At 42.8% G+C, this 24,975-nt stretch overlaps 1 long non-coding RNA gene across 2 annotated transcripts in view; it reads left to right on the forward strand.

The window, feature by feature from the left end:
* Positions 1-1,191: 1,191 nt before the first annotated feature.
* Positions 1,192-24,975, forward strand: part of LOC131502001 (uncharacterized) — a 221,388-nt gene continuing 197,604 nt past the window's right edge. Inside the window, exons 1-2 of one of the 2 annotated variants that reach the window (XR_009256946.1) lie at positions 1,192-1,258; positions 1,787-1,869. This is a non-coding gene — a long non-coding RNA (uncharacterized LOC131502001). The remainder of the gene's footprint in view (positions 1,259-1,786; positions 1,870-24,975) is intronic. The other variant, XR_009256947.1, reaches the window with a different exon arrangement.

Consider the following 24,975-nt stretch of genomic DNA (forward strand, 5'->3'; position numbering starts at 1 on the left):
GCAAAATAATTTAAACTTAAAGTTATTTGCTTTTGCTTTTAAGATTGGGTCTGATTTTTTTGTTGTTGTTTTTAGTAACTCAGGGAAATTTAGAGGTTGTTCTTGAGCTACTGTAAACACCTTATTATGTCTCTACTTAGTTCATTTGGAACTGTGTAGAACTTTCTGGTGAGTGGTGGAGATAATGATAGTGTATTACCAGTAACCATTTCTGTATCTAGAAGCCAATACCATCCTTTGTCTCATGCAACCGGGGCTCCTTCCCTGGGTCCCCCCATGCTGATCTCTGTAAGGCCTTGTGACTCCCCTTAGAGCCAAGGAATGCCCAGAGCTTGTGTGCCCCTGTATCTAGACCACACTTGGGTACCTGGGTCCCCAGAGTTCCTCGTCCAAATGGCCCTGAGCCCAATCCAGGGACTTCCTAGACACTTGCCCTGAGTTTATTCTCCTGATGGTGGACATGCTTAGATGGTGGATGGGGCTTGGATGCAAACTGGGTGGTCCAAGGATGGAGCTGGAGGGGGGAAAGATAAGGGGATGGAGTGGAGATTGGAGGTCCCCCCTGGGTTTCAGGATGGACAAAGGGTTTGAAAGCCTACAGAGAGGAAATAAGACGTGAAAGCAGCTCAAGCCTTAAAATCTCCTCCAGTATTGGCAACTGAGGATTCTAGGGTTTTTCTCCATGTTTCCCACATTCCTCAGGAGTCTCCCTGCTCCACTGAAAGAATGTTATTTAATTAATGAAATGTTGGTTAAGGAAAAGGAAAACCACATCTGTACACAGAGCTTTTCCAGCTGCTTGCTATTCAGGCCTTGAATGGCGCTGATTATAGCAAATACCCAAACTGATACGCCTTCCATACAAACCATGAAGATTTCGCCTCCTCAAATTTTCCTTCATCTGTTGTTGTTGTTGTTGTTGTTGTTGTTGTTGTTAATTACTGCGTTAGCTGTTTTCTCCTTAATGTCAAAAGTCTTGGTCAAGTTAAAGCAGAAAACTAATAGTTGCGCATCTGTCTAAACAAGGCCCACTGAAACCACAACTGTCTCATCAGCCCTTCCTGTTCTGGTATTCTCTGTATTAAGGAGAATGTTTTGTTTTGTTTTGTTTTGTTTTGTTTTGCTTTGTTTTGTTTTTTGTACCTTCCCATTCTTTTTCTTTTATTTGATTACTTCTTTGTCTATTGTTTCAGAATGCTTTGCCTAGCAGTTCTAAAATACATCTGCCGGTGTGCCCTACTTCAGTAAGCCCAAACTGGTAAGAATTTTGATTGGAGAAAGTTTTTTTTTTTTTTATCATTTAGTTAAGACCAGGGTGATAGAAGGCAACTTTCTGTCTGACCTTGAATTGTCTGGAGAAAGTGCTTTCCAGCATAGGAGATAAGACTGCAAAAATACTCGCAAAACATGGAGCCCAGTTCTTTATTTTAGCTAAATAAACAATGTTGGGGGTGGGGTGTTTTCTATCCTCTGTTTTACTCTTCAATACCCGCCTTACTAGTGTTGATATGTGCACTTTTATCAACGAACGTTCGGTTAACAGGATGAAACCGAACATGATTCATTTGATGTTTTCAAAGGTAGAAACTAACTTTGTAGTTTTTTTTTTTTTTTTTTTTTTTTTTTTTACCTTTTGAATACCACACTGCTGAGGTAAAGAATGTTGTAGCTTGTGGGTGAGCTCAATAGGGCCAATTAAAACCTCACTACTCTTCCACCATGTTGAAATACCTGACAGAACTTGCTGTGTCCTTGGATAATGGCATTTTTTTTTTTTCCTTCTTAGCAGACATCTAATTGAGGAGATTTCCTGTTTGGTAGTCAAGCAAAGATGAAAACGAAAGTGCCACATTGTTGGTTGTGACCAAGGTATTTAAAATGTTCCAGTTGTTCACAATGGGATAATCATTTTAAGCCCTGCTTTTTTTTTTTTTAATGAAACATATGCGTTGTGAAAGAACTCGTGTGTATACGATAGCAGCCAAGCTATGTGTAGAATGCGCAGTGTAGTTAGCATACTGTGGTCATTCAAAACAAGCTGTAGTATTTCGTGACATCTAATTGACATTGCAGCTTGTAACTCATCGATGCTTTGAGGGTGTAATTTAGTTTCTGTTGTGATAAGTACTTGCTGACAGTTCCTTCATAGCTTAAATGTTTGGAGGGAGAGTGCCAGAAATTTCGATGTTTCACCCAAGTGTTGGGGGCTGGGAGGGATCTCAACACCAGCCGCCCTTTCCAACCAGTGGGTTTGAAAGCAGAGGAAAAGGCCTACTCCCTGGAGCCAGTTTAGTCTCGAGTAGAAACAGGGAGGTGCCAAGACAAGCCTGCCGAATTGCGTCTTTCCAAATTTACCAGATGTCACCGCACCGTCCCTGGGTCAACATGATAAGGGCAGTGATGGAGAAAGGCAGTGTGTGTTTTGGGACACTCCCACCCATTGGAAGCCTGAGGAGTGGGGAAACAATCCTTCTCCTTTTTAAATTTATTTTTATTTTTTATTTTTATTTGTTTTTATTTATTTATTGTTTTTAAAGATTTTTTAAAATTTTATTTATTCATTTTGAGAGAGAGAGAGAGAGAATGCGAGCAGGGAAGGGGCAGAGAGAGAGAGAGAGAGAGAGAGAGAGAGAGAGAGAATCAGAATTGTAAGCATGATCTGCAGGGTCCACGCAGAGCCCACTGTGGGACTCGAACTCACGAACCATGAGATCATGACCTGAGCCGAAATCAAGAGTCAGACACTTAACCGACTGAACCACCCAGGTGCCCCTCGTTTTCTTTTGATAGCAGATTGGTACCTTTTTCGCTGACTAGAAAGGCAGCAAATATTAGGTTGAAGCATATGAAATTGTCATTTTTGCCGGCGCAAAATGGTCAGATGATCCCTGATTTGAGCAATGAGATGCCCCTCTGTGGATGTTCTGTAGCCCTTTCCTATCACCTTAGGAAACTATTGTTTGCAAACTCAGGGTTGGCCTGATTTCTATCTAGAAGGAGTGGGTGACCAAAAAAAAGGGGGGCCAAGGGGGACAATTGTATAAGGGAGACAAATAGAATAAAAGAAAGAGGAGACTTAAAATGAAGAGAAGAAATGAAAAAGTGGCAGAGAAGCTGTGGCACACTGTGTTTTCTAAAAAAGGTTGCGAAGTTATTTCTGGCCCTGAATGCTCTTCCACAGCCTTGCCACCTTCCAGCAAGAGGTAGAATCTCCCTTTCCTCACCCTGAATTTAGGGGGAGCTCTGCCGCTGCCTTGATCAAATAGACGTGGCTGTCACTTCCAAGGCCAGGCCATAAAGGGCGATACATACTCCTCTTGTGTGAGATCCATGGCTGTCTCTTAGACGCTCGCCCTTGGAGCCTAGCTGCAGTGCTGTGAGGAAGCCCAGGCCACATGGAGAGGTCACCTGTAGGTGTTCCAGCTGACAGCCTCACTGAGGTCACAGCCAGCAGCCGGCATTTCACTGCCGACCATATGAGCAACACTTCGATTGATTCTAGCCCCCAGCCTTCCAGCCACTCCAGCTGATGGCAAGTGGAGCAGAGACAAGCTGTCCCTATCAAGCCCTGTCCAAATGCCAAATTTCAGACTTGCATTGCAAAATATTTTCTTGTTTTAATATGTTTTTATTGATTTTGGAGAGAGAGAGAGAAACAGAGCATGAGCAGGGGAGGAGCAGGGAGAGAGGGAGACACAGAATCTGAAGCAGGCACCAGGCTCTGAGCTGTCAGCACAGAGCCCGACTCAGGGCTTGAACCCGTGAACTGTGAGATCATGACCTGAGCCGAAGTTGGACACTTAACCGCCTGAGCCACTCAGGCGCCCCGTGTTGCAAAATATTTTCATTCTCCGAAGCCACTAAGTGGTGTGTTACACAGCAATGGATCTCTGGAACTCCAAATTTTAGGACATTGTAGAACTAGGTGCAAACACTTGAAAATAGAATGTAATTCTGTAGGACGGGGTTGATTTTATCACATTTGCCTGCATAACAGCTTCTAACACACCTCGAACCTTTGGAAACATTCACCTGATGGCTGATGTGGAGAAGGATTCAAAGTGACATTTTACGGTGAAAGTTCAGCTTGGTGGGCAGAGTGATGGTCCCCCAAAGATGTTTGTGTCCTAGTCATCCAAACCTGTGAATGGATCTCCTCACATGGCAATGGGGTAATGAAGGTTGCAGCTGGAATGAAGGCTCCTAATCGCCTGATGGAGCGATGGAGAAATTATCCTGGATTATCCAGATGGGCCCAATGTAATCACGAAAGTCTTTAAAAAGGGAAGCAGGAGGGGTCACCTGGGTGGCTCAGTCGGTTAAGCGTCTGACTTCGGCCCAGGTCATGATCTCATGGTTTGTGAGTTCGAGCCCCACACCCAGCTCTGTGCTGACAGCTCGGAGCCCGGACCCTGCTTCGGATCCCATGTCTCCCTCTCTTTGCCCCCCCCCCCCACCTCTTGCACTCTCTCTCTCAAAAATGAATAAAAAATTTAAAAAAAATGGAAGTAGGAGGCCAAAGTGTCCAAGGGTCAGAGTGACACAGCACGAGGAAGTCACGATTTGCCCTTGTCAACTTTAAAGATGGACAAAGGGGTCACGAGCCAAAAAGTGTTAGGCAACCTTTAGAAGCTGGAAAAGGCAAGGAAACAGATCATCCCTAGAGCTTCCAGAAAGCACACAACCCTTCAAACACCCCAGTTTTAGCCCAGCGAGCCCTGTAGACTTCTGACTTCCAGAACTGTAACATGATAATTTTGCATTGTCTCAAGCCCCTAAGTTTGTGAGAATCTGTTCCAGGAGCAATAGGAAACGGAAACACCCGGCCTCGAGCATGTGGCCAGAAAACAAACAGGTTAGATTCTTGACACTTAATCCATTCGCTGCCTTGGGCTGGCTGGAATATAGAATTTCGAGCACAACAACTTGTTGAGAACAGTATTGAAAGGTTCTTTTTGCCTTCTTTTGTGAAAGAGACTTTATTTTTCTTTTCAGCTCTAACCTTGGTGACAGTAGCCCTGAATAAATAGACACTAGTTGTGGGCATGGCCACCGTAGAACTAGAAGGGCTTACTTCAAATATAGTGGCGGTCTTTATTATGGATTTTTTGGTTAAGATCCCTCTCTCCCCATTTTTATTTGTTTCTCACTTCTTTCCCTTCTAAAGCTATTTTGTGACATGTCTGTGTAGCATTCATTTCTGCAGCCCCACACGTCTTTATTTTTGTTTTTTATTGAGAGAATTGCATGCGATGAAATCTACCGATCGTAAGCACGTAGTTTGAGTTTGGACAAGTGCACACACCGATGTAACTGGCACCTCGCTAAAGGTACACAGAGTTCCCATCACCCTACAATGTTCCCCATGCTCCTTTCTGACCCCATCTCCCCTAAGACCCAAGCAATCACTATGCTGATTTCTATCCTGATATGTAATGTGGCCTGTTTTTGAACTTCATATAAATTGAATCACACAATATTATATGATTGGTGATCTTTGGGGTCTGGCTTCTCTCATTCAATGTAATATTTCTGAGATTCACCCACACTCCTGCATAAGTCAGTAAGTGGTTCACTCCTTTTTATGGCTGAGTAGTGTTCTATCTTATAAATGTCCACACTATGTTCATCTGTTTTCCTGTGAATGGATATTTAGGTTGGTTCCATTTTTTAACTTATTTAATTTAGCTTTTATTAATAAAGTTATAAAGAACATTCTAGTTGAAGCCCTTTTTTTGATAAATGCATAGGAATGGGATTGCTAGTTCATAAGATAGGTATATGTTTAACTTTATTTTTTTAATGTTTATTCATTTTTGAGAGAGAGAGAGAGAGAGAGACAGAGTGTGAGTGGGGTAGGGGCAGAGAGAGAGGGAGACACAGATTCCGAAGCAGGCTCCAGGCTCCGGGCTGTCAGCAGAGTCCGACGTGGGCTAGAACTCATGAACTGTGAGATCATGACCTGAGCTGAAGTTGGACGCTTAACTAACTGAGCCACCCAGGCCCCCCAATTTTTTTTCAAGTTTCCTTATTTATTTTGAGAGAAAGAGACAGAGAGTGAGGTAGAGGCAGAGAGAGAGAAGGAGACTGAGAATTCCCAGCAGGTTCTGCGCCGTCAGTGTAGAGCCCGATGCGGTGCTCGAACTCATGAACCGTGAGATCGTGACCTGAGCTGAGATCAAGAGTCGAACGCTTAACTGACGGAGCCATCCAGGCGCCCCCAGTATATGGTTAACTTCATAAGAAACTGCCAAAGAGTTTTCTGCAGTGGTTCTACCATTTACCTCCTCACCAGCAATGAATGAGAGATCCTGTTGTGCGGCCCCTTTTGATTAGCCGTGTCTTCACACTGGTTCCTAGTACTCCCAGTTCTGACTGAAGGATGACAAGTTAGTGCTGGGGTAGAGTATAAAAGATTCCCGAAGGAGAGAAGCATATTAAATGGTGTCTTGGTGAACATGAGGGTCATAGTAAGAGACATGGTATGGTTAGGTGAGGCAGAAAGAGAGGTGGTAGCAGGAGTGAAAGAAAACCAGGATTCAGAGTCCCAAGAATCTGGATTTAGCCCCAGTTCCACCAGTTCATTCTGTCTTTCCTGGGGGTGGGGGGACGGGGCTTAATTAGCTTCTTGGAGTCTTGGAGTCCTTCTCCTTTTGCAAACTGGGGTTAATATCTCACTGGATTAATAGTAATAGCAACGAATTACCACTCGGTGCACACTTAGTGCACACTTCTTTCTTCTAAGGAACTTCAAAGGAAGAAGGAAGTCATTACTACTATCACTAGTACAAACCTCATGCATTATCTCATGTTTCTCCTCACAAGGGCCCTAGGAAGTAGGTATTACTATTATTCTCATTTTACAGAAGAGTAGATTGTCTTCAAGACTGCTTATTGTTTCCCAGTATCTGTTCTCTCCTTATTCCCCCAATTTTACCTGGGAACATGGTCACCCCAAATGAAGCTATAATTTTCTGCTTCCCTCGCAGCTAGGGGTAACCACGTGACAGAGTTCTAACCGATAAGCTAAAAGCCTAAGTTTCACCTCTGACTTCCAGGAGGTATCATTAAAGGATGGGAGCGGACCTCCATTCCTTTCATCTTGCTGTGAAATAGACCATCCTGGGCTGGCAGGAGCTCCAGCAGCCACGTTGGATATATAAGGTGGCAGCACTGTGTTTAGAACAGCAGGACAGGAGAGATAGGATCTGAGTTTCTGATGGTCATGGATGGCCTACCTCTGAACTTTGATCTCAAAAGCCAGAAATACACTGTCTCGTTTAAGCCACTGTCATTTCTGTTGCTCATGGCCAAATCTAATCCTCACTAATACTGAAATAAGGGCTTGAAGAATTTGTTATAAGGAAAACCAAGTCTTCAAGATATTACAGTGATTAAATCATATCTTGTAAAAATCTTGAAGTAAGTGTTAGTTTGTTAATTAAATGTGATGGCCAGGGAAAGTATAAAAAGGAAACCTTTGAGGAAGGAGAATCTTTTCTTTTACCTGATTTGTTCCTTAAGGCTTTATAAGACAATGCAACCAAATTCTAGACTATTCTGACTATTTAATCTGTGAATTTTCTTGTCCTCTTTTTCTTTTGTTTCTTTTTTCTTCCTTCATTGACTTCATTGCTTATTAGTATATGCACTGATGAGAATTCACACTAGAAGCTTTAGGTTCTTGTTAATAACTCTCATAAAGACTTTGAAAAAGCATAAACTCAACCTCAAAGCAATCATTCCTGAATTGGGACCTACAGGGAGTGAGAAGGCGGATAAAGGAACTGGAATGGTTCCCACCCCCACCCCTCCCCAGTGTGATGTTGGAAGGCAGAATAAACAGGAAGTGGGGTGTGGGGGGAGGACTAGCTGGGAGAGAGACTCCAAAACAGTCTGCACCTGCTCAACCCAAACTCGGAAGGATCAAAGTTCTAAAACAAAAGGCCCAATCTCTCCCTCTCTCCCTCCCCTCTTTCTTTCCTTCCTTCTGTGTTAAGGTGTACTGGAATCAAATGCAAGAGCTCGGATGTGGCTCCAGGAATTTCCAGTCTAACAGGAAAGACCAAATGTAGTAAACAATCCAGCAACACCAAGAGAGAGAAAATGGTGTTAGGCAGGGCTCTGGGAACACTCAGGAGGAAGTTTGCATGGAAGTGATGCTTCATTCAGTAAATATTTATTGGGGACCTACTGTGTGCCAGACGCTGGGCTGTGTGCTAAGTGATGATAGGGAACATTCCACAGTCCCTGCCATCAAATAAACAGACAAATAAACAGGCAGTTACAGTGCAGCTTAACGTGCTATGATAGGTGGGTGCAGGGTGCTACGCGAGCTCAGAAGAGAGGCTCTTACCCAGATCTGGGGTTGAGGACCAGTCCCTTAGACAAAGTGACCTCTATGATGGGATCTGATGGAAGAGTGTGGATTCGCCAAGGGAAGAAGGGGTTGGGATGGATTCTCTGGGGCTGTCTGAGAGCCTTGGAGCAAGGATGGGGGGAGGGTGACACATAAGCAGAAGCAATGCTATGAAGATATTGTTTATTTTTTTAATGTTTATTTTTGAGAGAGAGAGAGAGAGAGAGAGAGAGAGGGAGAGAGAGAGAATGAGTGGGGGAGGGGCAGAGAGAATCCCAAGCAGGCTCTGTGCTCAGTGTGGAGCCTGACTCGGGGCTTGATCCCATGACTCTGAGATCATGACCTGAGGCGAAATCAGATGCTTAACCAACTGAGCCACCCAGGTGCCCCTGTGAAGAGATTTTTAAAGCATGCTGAGGATCTGCCTCCTGATGTGATACACTGAGAAGGAAACCTCACTTCCGTGATCATCTTGCCCAACATACACAAGTTCTGTCCAACCATGAGCAAGCCCCAGACACATCCAGATTGAGGGGCATTCTACACGATAGCTGGTCTATACTCTTCACAAGTGTCAAGGTCATAAAAGACAAAGACTAAGGAACTGCTCCACAATAAAAGAGATTAAAGAGACAGGATAAGTGAATGCTACATATGATCCTGGACTAGCTCCTGGCCCAGTAATGTTGACAACATCTATATCTACGACTATATCCCTTTTGCTATAAAGGGCATAATCTGTTCAACCGGGAACATTTAAATGAAGTCTGTATATTGTAGAAATGTTCATTTTAGGATTCTGATTATTGTATTGCAGTTATATGTTGTTAGTCTCATTCCTAGAAAAATATACCCTGAAGTATTTAATGGGAGAGAGGTGTGTTTTCAATTTACTCTCAAATGATTCAGAAAAAACAGAGATATAAAATGAGATATCTGGAGGAGGGGTATATGGAAAGCTTTTGAACTATTCTTGCAACCTTTCTGTAAGTTAGAAATTATTTCAGGGGTGCCTGAGTGGCTCAGTTGGTTAAGTGTCTGACTCTTGACTCGGCTCAGGTCATGATCTTGTGTGTTTGTCAGATCAAGCCCTGTGCTGGGCTCTGCACTGACAGTGTGGGGCCTGCTTCGGATTGTCTCTCTCCCTCTCTTTCTACCCCTCCCTCTCTCAAAATAAATAAATATATTTTTTTAAAAGAAATGATTCCAAAACAAGGAGTTAAAAAAAAACCCACATGTTAGCATTTGGACTTTATCTGAGGAGAATAAAAAATGGTGGTCCCTGGGAGGGTTTTGTGCTTTCAGATGAAGCCTGCGCTGCAGTCCAGTGAATGGTTCGATCCGGGGTGCACTCATGGCTGGTTCAGAGGCTCTTGTGATAATTCAGATGACCAATGACGGTGGCCTCCAATAAAGCGTTGGCCAAGGAGGCGAGAAGTGGGTAGATAGAGGAGGTATCTAGGAAGTAAAAATCAGAGGGTGTAGTTGGATGTTGTGGAGGTTATGGAGAAGGAGGGGTCAGCGGTGTCCTTTGGGATTTTTTTCTGCAGTGTTTAAGTGGTTCCGTGTGGAATTTGTAAGCTAAGCACCAGAGGCAAAGGAGCAGATTGTAGGCAGAAGACTGATGTGAATTTTAGACCTACCTACGAAGGCGGCTACGGCTACTGCATTCCCCACCTGAGCTGATGGCAACTCCAGCGGTTGCTCAGGCCCAGACTTTGGGGGGACTCTTGACTCTTCTCTTTCTCTCACACGTCACATCCAAACTGTCTGGAAGGCTTGTTGGTTCTGTCTTCAGAAAATACCGACTACCTGACCACTTCTCACCACCTCCATTGATACCGTGCTGGTTCAAGCCACTGTGATATCCCATCTGGATTTGTTTGTCGCTTCTTGACGGGTCTCTGCACCTACCCTTCCTCTCCACGGTAGCCAGATGGATGTTATTGAAACATGCCACTCTTCTGCTCCAACTTTGCAAGGACTCCTGATGACTCTCAGTGTAAAAGCCAGTGTCCTTCCAAAGGCCTTTAACACTCTGCATGGAATGCTCTGTAGCACTACTCTGATCTCCCGTCACACCCTTCTCCTTGTGCGCTCTGTCCCAGTCACGCCAGCCACTTCGATTCTCCTTCACCTTGCAAGACATGCTCTAGCCTTGGGACCCTTGCTCTTGCAGTCTTCTCTTCTGGAATGCTCTTTCCCCAGATATCAGTGTTAACAGAACATTCCGAAATGACAAGATCTTAAGTAAGAGACTCATTTCTCAGTCTTGCATAAAGGAAATATGAAGGCGAGGTGTTCCAGGATGCTATTGTGACCCCGTTGTAGGCGTTCTGCTGGGCCTCGGTGTGAAATGCAGCCACATTCAGAGTTTCTCATATTTCCCATTTTCATTTTTATTTCAGCATAGGGCACTGGTAATGCATTTTAGCCGCATGCTATTATCTAACGCGACCCGTACCAAGAGCCCCAAGTGTGAGTGAAGCTTTGCTACAGAGATGGAAAGGACTTAAAATGACAATAAATAACAGTGATATACTCTCTGACGTGTAAACTTCTTTGTGAAAGGAATGTATATATCAATTTATCTGGTTTAATAAACCAGCAGGATCGAAGGGTTGCAAGAGTTAAAAAAGAATTTAAACAGCAGGAGATCACTTCCCAGAATTTGACATGTTCACAAACGCCTTTTAAGAATCAAGGTAAGCAAAATATATGTATTATAATATCTCCCATAGAGAAAAGGCCTTTAGGGATATGCAATATTCTGTGACTACTGGTTGTCTCTGCATGAGTGATAGGGGAAAGTTTATTTTTTATGATCTCTTTTTAAAATGATTGGTTTGCTTATTTTTTTTTTAGTGTACATAAAACCCTACCCTCAAACCCAAGGCAGAACAGAGAGCCAAGGGGTGATGTGTATTACTCAGTGAGGAGGCTGCTAACGCATGAATAGTCCCATGTGCCCTGAGTGACGCAGCCGTGGCACCACAGTGGTGGCACATGTGTCAGAGGTGGGGGGAGCCCCTACTTACGCCAACTCCTGAGTTACCAAGAAATTCTGTTCTAACTTCCTACAAACAAAAGTTCCTTTGGGGGAAGTGCGGTATGGTTGAGTAGTTTCCTATTCATTTGTAAGAGTCTTGGCTAAGCAGGAGTTTGCTTCATTTAGAAACCCAGGACACAATAATCAAACCATAGTGAACACAAATGATTTGTTGTGACATTTCCAACTCCTATCAAGATGTACCATGCCAATTTGGGGGAAAGGTTGGGGAAAGGATAGGCATCCTTTAGTTGCAGAACACTGGGAAATCGGGATTATTCCAAACCTTTCACCCAGCAGTGATATGGACATTTGGCAGAACATTTAAATGCGTGTTGTATATGTAGCAAAAGAGAAAGGTAGGGGGTGGGGGCTTGGATACTTAACAGTAGAGAAATGGAACCAAAGAAGATGAGATCATAACCGGTGTGGAAGGCACCTCTGTTGATGGTAAGGAGACCGAAAGGAGCACGGCACAGCTGGGCAGGACAAGCGTGCTGTTGAGAGGGTGGCAGTCCACGTGCAAGGTCAGAGCCAAGGTCTATGAGAAGAGAGGTCAGGAGGAGTTAATCTCAACATTTTCCCTCTGGAAAATGAGTCTCAGAAAGGTAGAAATAAACATTTTGGTATCAGTGCTTTGTAAGACCAGATGCATTCCCGCCTCAGCAATCTAATTCCTTCTCCAAAGACGTCTTTGTAAATCTGTAAATCTAACTCTGTAATATAACGCCTGGTAGGAATTCTAGCCCTTTCTCCACAAAGGTCAATTTCTTTTTTTCAACTTTTTTTTTTTTTATTTTTTATTTTTGGGACAGAGAGAGACAGAGCATGAACGGGGGGAGGGGCAGAGAGAGAGGGAGACACAGAATCGGAAACAGGCTCCAGGCTCCGAGCCGTCAGCCCAGAGCCTGACGCGGGGCTCGAACTCACGGACCGCGAGATCGTGACCTGGCTGAAGTCGGACGCTTAACCGACTGCACCACCCAGGCGCCCCCACAAAGGTCAATTTCTTACTAATGACTCTTCTCTCCTGGAAACACCCTATTGTCTGAAGTGGGTTACAGAAATTTGATGATTATTCCAAGATAAAATAATTATCTACATTTGTTGATTTACATGTTTTTGCCAAAAGAAACCATTTGTTCATTCAATGGAGACAATAATCCTATCTGAGAAGGTATGTTCTTATTTATGTTGGAAATTCCCTTTTCAAGGCAAGCCTATGACTCTGTGCAATCATGGACACCATGTTTTGACAGTTCACAGCATCAGGGGCATCACTGTTATCAGAAAGCAGCCCTGTGGGTAAGTTTTACTTCTTAGCTCAAGTGATGTTAGTTACCTTTATATCAGTGGCAGGGCAGTCTATTAATTTTGGTCTTCACCCGTACAATGCCCTGTGCTCATTCTGAACATTATGGTTTGCAAAATACGGTTCATTCATATGTGTTTGCAGCTATTATATTTTAATTCTACTCAACTTGAAAAGACAGTGTCTTTTGTTCTTAAATCATGTAAATTAAAGTGCAGAGGAATAGCCACTGTGATATTCAAATCTGATTTTTGAATCGCCTAAGTCAAAGAAGTCAAGGTTCCATTTTCTTGGCAAATGCAGCTTGTAGACTTTATTGTTTCTTTGCTTTTTTCCCTAAGGTGAATTAGGGGTCTTACAGAATCTTCTCACCAAGAGAGCTTCTAAAGTTCATACTATCAGGCTGACATCAGAAATGTGCCCTCCATCGGGTTTTTCCACAGTAGAAAAGCAGATAGTTTCATAACCTTAAAACGATCGCCTGATTAAGGGCTGTACCTCATGGAGGGATAGAGTGGGAAGAGATGTGTAAAATACTGAAAACCCAGGTAAAAAGAATGATATGATGCATGGGTGGTAATCCTGAGTATATGAAAGGGAAGCACCCAGGAGATAACCTTATTTGCTCCTTAAAACAGTGGTGAGATGTCCTGCTAGAAACCTGCTTGGACTTCATGCTTCTCATGATACTCACAGAATAAGGTGGCATCTCTTCCCTTCCAGGTTAACTCCATTTGTACATAGTGTTTTTCCCAAAGCGGTTTCTTTCCGTTTAAATAACCCATGCTGCCTTTAAAAAGTCTTGCATGAGAATTAACTTGCATATGATCCTTAACCACTCAGTAAACATTAAAGTGTCATGTGAATGCTTAATCTTACAACAGGGGGACATAAATCTACCTGACAATAAAGATGTAAAAGGCAATGCTAAATTTCCATCATATTGTAACTAAAAAGAAATTAATGAAGACGTTTTAGTATTATAATTCTTGTAAGGCAAGTAGTAACTCTACAAAAGACTTTAACAAATGCTTCTAGTCTAATCCTCCCCCCACCCGATTACTTTGAGGTGAGTGAAAACATTCCGATGAAACAGTTGTTTATACAAATATCTGTGGTCTATTATTTATGTGTATATTGAAAACCAGATAATGGGATTCCTGAAAGATTAGAGCTGAAAAGAATCTTTGAAATCTATCTAGTATATTTCCCATTAACTAGTCTGTGACACAGGCAAGATTTGAGTTTAGGTCTCTCAACTTCTAGATCGTTGTTCCTTTCATCAGGCTGAGTTCTTCATTGTTCTTTAAATTATTTAATTTTTGAGAAAATTAATAATTTTACCAATACCCTTTTAAGGTTTTATCTTTGGATACGAATTTCTAAAATTTCGGCAATATCGCTTACCAGCCTCTATGGGAAAGCTGGGGAAAGGATTATTTCATAATGCATATTAGAAATAATTTTTAAGTCTAAGAAATAGCTCTCTGTGCCTCAAACATGGGTCAAGAATGTTTATTAGCAAAGTAAGTCTTTACTTTGAACATTGAAAAGATTTCGTTTTCACTTACGAATTCTGTAAACTTTTTCTTCTGTGATGGTCACGTTGAGTCCCTGTTTAAATCAAAGATTAAATGCCCAAACTCACTGTAGGAAAATAAACGTTCCAAGTTTTGGTTGTACAACTTTAAGGAAAATCTAAAGTCCTTTTTTGTTGTTGTCTCATTCAGATCATAATAAATATTTCATTCCCAACCTAATGGATTTGGCTTGGAGGTACCTTACATAGCCATATTGTGATGTTAGGGTTTGGTTTGTTTTAAAAATTTATAGCAATTCCAAGCAGAAGTTAGATCTGTTCTCACAACTGCCAATACCGCAGGCCATTTTCTATAAACATCTTCTCAAAAAAAAAAAAAAAAATCAAACACACATTACCCGAAGAACCAGAGACATGGCTGTTTCTGGTTCTGATCTTAAGAGACATCAACTTTTGCTTGGCCAAATGCAAGTGAGAAGGGAATTGATGAAGGCTGATCACCTATTCCAAGGAATTCTGCCTGGGGATGGAAAAAATTGAGGAGGATGTCTCTGACATCACTTACTTATTTAATTTAAAGCTTATTTCTGAGCTGAGATAAGAAAGCAGAAGTAGTGAGAGAATCCATATAGTCCAAAAGAAGTTGCAGAACTATTTATTTTGTCTTTCTTACTTTAAAAATATAAGCCCTTTGAGTTAAATGCGTACTTACCATATGACCTAGCAATTCCTTTCTTAGGTATTCATCCAAGAGAACTAAAAACATAGGTCCACACAACGACTTCTACACAGTTTTCCTTTCGCTCCTGAAGCCTCCAAGCTGGAACCAACCCAAGTGCCCGTTAATATGGTATAGCCATTCAATGGAATACTATTTGCTAAAAAGGAACAAACTACTGAGACATAAAACAACATGGATGAATCTCAACGTTCTGCTGAGTGAAAGAAGCCAGGCACAAAGGAGAAATAAAGTATTATTCTATCCTTACGAAGTTCCAGAATAAGCAAAACTACTTTATGGTAGAAAAACATCAGGAAAATTGTTTCCAGGGACAGGTCGTGGGATATTGACTGCAAAGAAGCCCAAGAGACTTTGGGGGTACTGCTAGGTCTTGATTGGGAGCAGTGGTTACATGAATGTATATCAGGCTTTCTGAGTCTTGTTGCTACGTATCCAGCCCTATTTTGGGCTGGATAATTCTCTCCTAAGGAGATGTGTTATGCACTGTAAAATATTTAGCCATGTCCTTGGCCTTCATCCACTAGATGCCAGTAACACCTCCCCTTATCTCAGAGGTGACAACCGAAAATGTCTCCAGACATTGCCAAACGTTTTCTGGGTGCCAAAGTCACTCCTGTTTGAGAACCACTGGTATGGTTCATCTGTCCTTATCCTCATTTTATTGTGTATAAATTATACCTCAATAAGGTAACTAAAAACAAGCCCATTGGGGGAAAACAAAGAGTAACTTGATGATGGAGAAACCTGACAAGCTCTACCTCAGCCAGGCGATCAAGGTCAACATCAACAATGATAAGTCATGCTGACAGCATGTACCCTGGATAGGATGTGTGAGAATTGCACTTTACCTCTGTGGTCTTCCTTCCACAAACATATAACACTAGTCTAATAATGAGAAAAACATTGGACAAATTCCAGTAGAGGGGCAATCTATAAAATACCTGACCAGGACTCCTCAAAACTGTCAAAAACAAGACAGTTCTGATAAACTATCACAGCCAAAAGGAACCTAAGGAGGCAGGACAACTGACATAATGTAGGATCCTGGATGGGAACCCGCAACTGAGAAAGGACAGTAAGTAAAAAGGAAGTCTGAATGAAGTTGGGACTTCAGTTAATGATAATAACATATTGATCTTGGTTCATCAGTTGTGACAAATGTGCCACACTAATGTAAAATGTTAATAATAAGGGAATCTGTGTGTGAGGTGTATGGGAGCTCTCTACCATCTCTGCAGTTTTTTCTATAAACCTAAAACTTTTCTAAAATAAAGTGTCTATTAAAAAATAAGCCCTTTTGGGCCACCTGGGTGGCTCAGGCGGTTAAGTGTCCAATTCTTGGTTTTGGTTCAGGTCATGATCTCACGGTTCTTGAGTTCGAGCCCATCGTCAGGCTCTGTGCTGCCGGTGCAGAGCTTGCTTGGGATTATCTCTGTCTCTGTCTCGGTCTCCCTGCCCCTCCCCTGCTCTCTCTCTCTCTCTCTCTCTCTCTCTCTCTCTCTCTCTCTCAAAATAAATAAACTTAAAAAAAAAATAAGCCCTTTTCGTATCAGCACTGGCTTTATAGAGCATTCAGAAATCTACTGTTTTTTATTGTTTGTTTCCTTGGTTTAGTTTGTTGCCCAAGACATTTTACTGTCATTGTCAGCTACCTCTAGATCTCTGATCTCATAGATGACCTTAAAATGTGTTCAGGACATGTTGGAGCTAAATACGATTCAATTAAATTCGATAACAAATTTTTTGAGCACTTACTATATGCCACACATTGAATTAGTTACCAGGGACACGAAGATGAATGGGATCTTGGTCCCTGCTCTCCAGGAGCTCCGTGTCTCGAAGGAGGGCACCATCGGGTGTAATGGTGGAGTTCTTTACTACAGGAACATCAAGGTGCAAAATATTTTATGTGAGAGCCTTTTCCTCTTCCACAAAACAGATTGTAGTGATTCTGGCCTAGGGAGGGCCCAGGCCTGGGTTAAGGTTGTAAAGGGCTATTTTGAAGAAGAGAGAAATGCAGGTCGATGGGAGGTAGGAATATGTTATCAACATGCCCCCACTGTCATCATTACTCTTGCAGTGTTGGCCAGTGGGGGCAGGTGGGAGAGTTTTGTGAGCTATGATACTTGCTTTATGTATTAATAGCAGAAGAACAATTGTGTTTTGCCAGATGGGCTTTGCTGCCTGATCGTGGGCTGACCTCCAAGTGTTCCTATGGCTGTGTTTATACCCAAGTCTCTGCATCTGGACAGATCTGTGGAAAGTTCAGGCCAGATGTTGGATAATTCACTGAAACTTCCTGAATCTCCATTTCCTTATCTGCAAAAAAAAAGGAAACCTCAAGACTCATGGAGTGGTTGGGGTAGGGCAAAGGAAAATTTTTTAATATAAAAAAAAAAAATTGTTGGTGGTTTTTACCATCCAGATCTCTATCTCGACCTGACACTAACATGGACACTTTTATCCTGGGCTCCTTTGCAGTTTTAGAAAATTGCCTATAGGGTGAGGGAGGTGGTGTAGCTTGGTGAATAAGAACATGGACTTTAGGGGCGCCTGGGTGGCTCAGTTGGTTGAATGTCCGACTCTTGATTTCGGCTCAGGTCATGATCCCAGGGCCATGGGATCAAGCCCCTGCATCAGGCTCCATGCTGAGCTCCATGCTCTCTCTCTCTCTCTCAAAAAAAAAAAAAAAAAAAAAAAAGAACAAAGACTTTGGAGTCAGTGAGACCCTGGATTTAAATCTCAACTTGGCGGTTTGCCAGCTGCGTGGATACTTCCGTTTCACATTCCAGTGAGGATTAGATGAAATCATGTACAGTTACGTGCTGAGTATCATGCCTGGTGGGCAGCAGCCCCACGTGATAATGAAAATTATTTGAACCTGTTTCTTCATTGACTTTCTGAATATAAACTCCATGAAGGCAGAAATTTTTATTTCATTCACAGATGTGTTCTAAGCACCTGGAACAGTGGCTAGCATATGGAAGGTGCTTATTAAATAGTTGTTAAATGAATGAATGAGACTGTGGGCTTTACTTCAAGGCCCTGTCTGCCACACACACTATGGAAGACACGCTGGTGGGGACAGAAACCTCTGGGTTCCCGGGTATCTGTGCAATTTGTTAATGTCCCAATAGTCCCATTGCCTCAGGCAGGCAGATAAGCCATTCAAGCTCCCCAGGGGTGGTGGGCCAAACATGGCCACAAGTTTTTGACATCCTCCCATAGAGAGATGGGGTCCGTGTCCCCTCCCCTTGAATCTCGGCAGGCTCCACGACTGCTTTGACCGATAGAATATAGCGTCAGTGAGGTTGTGCCAGTTTTCAGGCCCATACTATGTGAAGAGGTAGCCTCCATTTTGTGTCTCTTGGAAGCTAGCCACCATGTAAGAAGTGTGACTACCTTGAACCACCATGCTGTGAAAAGCTAAATATACATGGAAAGGCCTTGAAGAATAATGCAAATGATACCATGTGGAGATACTAGATAACTGGAATGCTAGCCTTGGAGAAAATCTCCAGCTATGGAGAAAGAAACTCTAAACTGTGTGAATGAAACTTGGAGTCAGAGGAGCCAGTGACTGGTTTTCATCTTCCCCTCCCCTTTGTTCCCAGAAACGAAACCAGTGACCTGCTCACTTTGGGCAGAGAAGAGAAAGAGGCAATTTGCCACATCAGTGAACCCCACAATCTTTGGGGGGGCATTATGAAAATGGTGTGCCCACAAGATTACCATAATACCTTTAATGGCCAGTGTGGTAGTCAGCCACCAAGATACCCCAATGATTCTCATCTCCTGGTGTTCACATCCTTGTGTAGTCTTTTCCCAAGTGAATAGGGCTGACCTGAGTAACTAATAAGATAGTGTGGGAATGATGGAGTGTGATTTCTGAGGCTAGGCCATAAATGACATCACAGCTTTCATCTTGATTCTCTTGGATGGCTTGCTGGGGGGGGGGGGGGGCGGGGGGAGGGAAGGGGTAGTGAGCTGCCGTGTTGTGAAGACACTCAAGCAGCCCTATAGAGAAGTCCATGTGGTGAAGAACCGAGGTTTCCTACCATCAACCAGATGCCTCTGTGTAAGTGAGCCGTGTGAGTGAGTCACCTTGGCAGTGGATCGATCCTCCACCCTTTTCGAGTCTATGGACGAATGCAGCCTGACTGCCGACATCCCAGTTGCAATTCCATAAAAGACCATGCATGACCCTGAATAACTTAGTCGAGCTGCTTCCAGATTTCTAACCCACGGAAACTGTTAGATAATAAATGTTAATTTAAAGTTTGGGGGGTAATGTGATAGACAGCAATAAATAACATAGCCACTATCCCAGTCCATAGTGTATTTATTTTTGTTTCTTTGCTAGGTTGTTGCTACATTTACTCAGGTGTAGCTTGTATTTGGAACTGAAAGCTTTAACAACAAAATTGTTTTCTAGCCCTGTAGTGTCTCATGAAACTAGACCCTGCTTTCTCGATATTCTGTACTTCCTTTAATGGTAAGTAGACCCCACCTTGTCATGTGCCTTACAAAAGCCAGGCTCTTAGAGGTGGTGATGCTTATAAACCAGCCCAAAGTTGCCTAATGGACCCATGTGTTCAGAACCATATTACTAATACTCCTTTTTCAGCCTTATGCAACTCTTATTTATTTACTTTTTTTTAAAATACCACTATTTGTATGGGGAAATTCATGCTGAGGTCCAACTAGGGCCATATCATCAGGGCGTATATCTCCCAAGATCATGCATGCGCAGACCTACAAAGAAAAGGGATGATGGAGGAATGAGATAGGCAGAGGCTCTTATCTTTAGCCAATAGAAGAAGAAACTCCCAAGACTGTGACTTGGACCCTCCTTTTCCTGCTCTCTTCCCAAACAGTGTGTTGACAGTCATACCAGGAACTTCTCACCCAGGCTTTCTAGAAGTTGCTTTTCGAGATGAGTGCTTCTTCAAGATTCAGAATTAATTAATCCGAGCATGAGGTAGTTGTCTACACTGTAGGGAGGAGGCTTTTTACGTGTCCTTCCTTACTCCCATCAGTCTGTCTGACTGCTTTCAGAAGTTGGTGACTGCCTCAGTATGAAGCGATTAGGGAGTGGCGAATAGGACCCCCGAAAAGTTCTGCTCTCCTCAGCAGGGGGAGACAAGAAAGAATAGACTTTGATAAGGCAGAGAATAATTTCAGCAGGTCTCAAGACTTTTTGTCAGCTGGGGCCGGAGAACCCAAGAATGGGTTTCTGAGCTCGGAGTGTGTTATTACCGCTCCATGGGAATTTTAAGTGGAGAGTTAGCAATGGTCTCACCTGACTGGTTTATATTTCTTGTCCTATAAGTAGGACACTGGATCATATGACCTCAAAAATATTTTGGTCCACCATGAAGAGTCTACCCGGTGTAGTTTGTTATCTAGAGAACATACTGTTTTCTCATTTGGATGAGAACCTGGGAGTCTTTATTTTTGTCCCGTGTGGATGTTGTTCTAGTAATGCAAGTCAATTCTGTTGTTCTACATCTTCTTTCTCATCGTACAATTTCATAAAGCAGGTTTATTCCTAATTTGAATATCTCATGACTATGTAGGGAAAAGTAGTTAATTACGTTTGCATCAAATAAGTTCAATAAAGCTGAGCGGGAACAGCAGTAGAGGTTAAAAGTTACTCCAATTCATGGACTAGGAACAGGATGAGGAGGGAGATAATTTATAGCCAACTGGCAGCTGGAAGGGTAGTGAATTGATAAGGCCACAGTCACAGACCTTTAATTGATGGCTCTACCATCTGTATAGAAACCATGTGTAAATAAGAGCGAGTAGTTAGGGCACAGAGCTCAGCGTGACTCTGCGATTGAGTCACAGAAAAAGTAATAGCCAAAAAAAAAAAAAATCAATTGAATCCTCATAGTTTATGTTGCTCAGTCTCCTACTAGTTGAGAATGTTTTCTCTGCCACGGCTTAATGAAGACCTTATTTTTATGATTCAACTAGAGAAGCTTCTACAACTCGATAACAACAGGACCGCAAACCTTTACCTAACAATTATCCTTTGCTGTCACGTTCTGGTCAAGTCTCTCAAGCAAGCAAGGAAACAACAACCCTAAAAATGATCTGTACGCATTTGTGTGAACTTGACTTCTGCCCATGTGTCCACACTTCTTTAGCTCGGGCTGTTTTCAGGGTGCAGGTGCCAAAGGCCCTGTCTTTTCAGAAGTCTCCCATGTGGTGTGTCTGCAGTGATTCAGACTGAGGATTATTGTCTGCTTAATTTGGCCCTGTGGGTAAGGTCACCACGTGGATCTCTGACACGTGATGATTGCAGAGGGTTGAGCATTTTCACAAGCACCTGCAGGTGTATGACACTTGCCAGTTGAAAGGAATGGAGATGAGGCATATCTGGTCGCCTCTTGCACTCCGTGCAGCAAGGCAGGGTCATATAGAAAATCCCACCTTGACCCATCCATCTGATGCTGCGCGCATAGATAAAGATAGAGAAATGAAAACAAAGAAACCTACGTTACTTTGGGACCCCCGCAAAGCAAGTTGTGTTCCTATGACCAGACTCCACAGTAAGCAAAGGGTCTTTACTGTTGTATAAACCTATGTTGATCTGTGGGACATGGATGCCTGTCCCATGTTTTTTCTTAGTGACATTTCTGTTTTTCTCTTTTTAAAAAGGAACTTATTAATCACAGTAGAAAAGTAGGAAATATACCTCAGTTATAAACTAGAAAATAATAGTTCCTCATAGCGCATCCCCTCAGAAATAACCACTGCTAATATTTTGTGCATTTCATGACAACTCTTTTCCAGTGTGTGTGTGTGTGTGTGTGTGTGTGTGTGCACGCGCGCGTGCACGCATGTGCGCATTTCACATTAAGATTAAATATGTACAGTTTTCTATCCCGTCTTCACTCAACATTAAATTTTTACCCTCTCACTAAAATTTAATTTGCATAATATTCCATAGTATAGAGATGCCGTGTAAGTGCTGTGGAGTCCAACAGATCCCAATTCTGCTACTTATTCCCTCAGTGTCCAGTTCTGTGAATGGGCAAATGACCTCAGTTTCATCATGTATAAAATGGGGATAATATGAGCTACTTCATCTGGTTTCTGAAAGGATTAAATAAGATAATATCTGCAAAGCCCTGACATAGTCTCTGTAAATAATAAATGTGAAATATATGTCAGCTAGTACAGAATCATTGCTCATTTTTGGAAATGTTGACCGTTCTCAATATTTTTGCTCTTTATAGTGTTGCCACATTTGCCTATGTCCAAAATTATTTCCTTAGGATAAATTCCTAGCCGTGGGATAAAGGGCAGAAACAATTTGAAGGCTTGATCTGAATGCCTTCGTAGACCAGTTGTATCTATCTGTGCCCATACTGACGTTGCCTAACACTGGTCATCTGGCTCCACCCTTGAGATCACTATACACTGCCTTTTGTAACTGTGCTAACGTAATAGTCAAATAGTGATATTTCACTTAAATATGAATTTTGTTGGTTACCTAGTGACATTTAGTATTTTTCATACATTTGTCTTCTTTTATGAATTGTCTGCCCCTCAATCAATACACGTTACCACATGCCACTTTTGTGCCAGACACTGCTGGGTGTATTGTGGGAACACATATGTGTCAAGACAGACGTGATCCAAGCTCTGGTAACACAGCATTTGTTGAAGGTGCTCCTCGTGTCAGGCACTAGACTAAATGCTTACCTTGCTAATGTGAAGCATTGTGGTTTCCTGGCTAATAATTAGCCTCCTTTGGCTAATCCAAAGTCTCTTTGGCACTTCCTGATTTGGGCCACCTTTTCAGAGTCGAGGATGCTATGTTTATATATTCCGGATAAGTAAACTGCTGTGATATGACTAAATTTCATACACATACATGAAACACACATGGGTGGATGGACTCACTACAAAAGGCACAGAGAAGGGATTGTATAGTGATAGGTTAATAACATTTAGCTGGCCAGAAGAAGCTAAAGAATATATAAACCACATAAACCAAACGGAACATGTTTTGAATGTGTGAAGCTGGTGCACTTGATTGAATTAAGGTAGTGTTCTTTAAATCCTCGGGTTGAAGAGCCTGTCCTACATTTGGCAACTCAGGTGGAGGCACCCTGTGGCAGCCACCCACCCACACACCCGTACACCCTTTGTCCAGTTATATCCTACAATGGAAGATCAACTTTGCTTTGACAACTGTACAGTAGCAGCTTTCTCACCTGTGGAGGTGAACTTGAAGAGCCCAATGGGAGGCACAGGTGAAAAGGTTTATCCTGGGGTGCGTGGGTGGCTCAGTCGGTTGAGCATCCCACTCTTGATCTTGGCTCAGGTCACAGTCTCACAGTTTGTGGGATTGAGCCCCACATCAGGCTTGGTGCTGACAGCATGGAGCCTGCTTGGGATTGTCTCTCTCCTCCTCTCTCTGTCCCTCCCCCACTCACACTTTCTCTCTCAAAACAAATAAAGAAACTTATAAGTTTCTCCTTACTTCCAGTGGTAGGAGTAGGAGTCCCCAGCATCTTACAACTTTTTTGGGGTGGTGGGTGTTTACATCATCTTCTGGTATACTGGCGTCTTCCAATTTAGCAGGGTAGTGTTAAATTTTTTTTAATGTTTACTTATTATTTTTGAGAGACAGACAGAGTGTGAGTGGGGGAGGGGCGGGGGAGGGGAGCCACAGAATCTGAAGCAGGCTCCAGGCTCTGAGCTGTCAGCACAGATCCCGATGTGGGGCTCGAACCCACGAACCATGAGATCATGACCTGAGCCAAAGTCGGACGCTTAACCGACTGAGCCACCCAGGCTCCCCTAGCAGGGTATTATTTATTGCCCTCTGCTTATGGCCATTCTGCTAAATCATATTTTCGTGGCAATTCACAGCATTCAAATGATGTTCACATATGTTATCACAATGATTCTGGGAGGTGTCGAAAGCCGGCTCCTCAAATATCACCCACGTATGATAAGACAAAGCTGAGCTGCTTGCTTTGGCACTGTCTCAGTGGGATGAGGGGTAGGTCAGAGTTCATTGAGAATGGAAATTTGGTTTAAGGCAAGTCTTTCGATGCAGGGGACTTGGTTAGGATTGGGTGAGAATCACCCATATATATTCAGGATTGGGGAAGACAGCAGGATGAGGACTTTGAGATGAGGGGTTCAGAGAATATCAGGGTGCAAATTGTCCGTTGATAATTTCCACTGAAGAGCTGATATTCTGTTGGCAAGATCCTAGAGTAAACAATCAAACCATTTGCTTGGGCAGAACAGTCCTGGAAAGGTAAAGCAATAGTGATGAAGACAGTGGACTAGCAAAGTCATGTTAGCATAGACAGTAAGGTGGGGTTTGGGTTCCCAGTGTCCAGCCTGAATGTGGGGTAGACTGTTTTGGTTCCCGGAGGAGACATATTCACGTGTCAATTTTATAGGTGGGGAAACTGAGGCACGGGAAGGTTAAATGGCTTTCCAAGGTCACATATCTTTTTAGTTCTGGAGCGAGAACTAGCCCTGTGCTTTTTTCCATCTTGTCCATTAAGAACTGCCCCTCAAGTTGTTCACCTTGCCCTTTGTCTCAAGTCTCTCTGGGCATCGATCAGGTGCTATAGCAAAAGGAAGTTTGAAATTGATTTTAGGGATTAAGCCACACAGTCTTATTTGGACAAACGATAAAATGCTTTGCTGAGAATAGGTTTGTCCGATGAGTCTAAATGCATTCCACTCTCCATGTTTCAAAGATAATTTGTGGAAAAAGAAGAGGGAATTGTGTCCTTACCAGAAGTTTGATGTGACATGTTAATCATTAACCAGGCACTGGCTTCTGTGTCAATAGTATATAGGAGGCAGAACTCCTTCATTGTGTGTTCGTAGGGATGTCTTTAAGTGGGAGTGAAGGAAGGAGAGAAAGAGGGAAAAATTGAGAGAATGTCCTATTCTCTCTCCCTCTCTCTCTCTCTCTCTCTCT

Source organism: Neofelis nebulosa, chromosome X, assembly GCF_028018385.1.
Source record: "Neofelis nebulosa isolate mNeoNeb1 chromosome X, mNeoNeb1.pri, whole genome shotgun sequence".
Classification (NCBI taxonomy): Eukaryota; Metazoa; Chordata; class Mammalia; order Carnivora; family Felidae; genus Neofelis; species Neofelis nebulosa.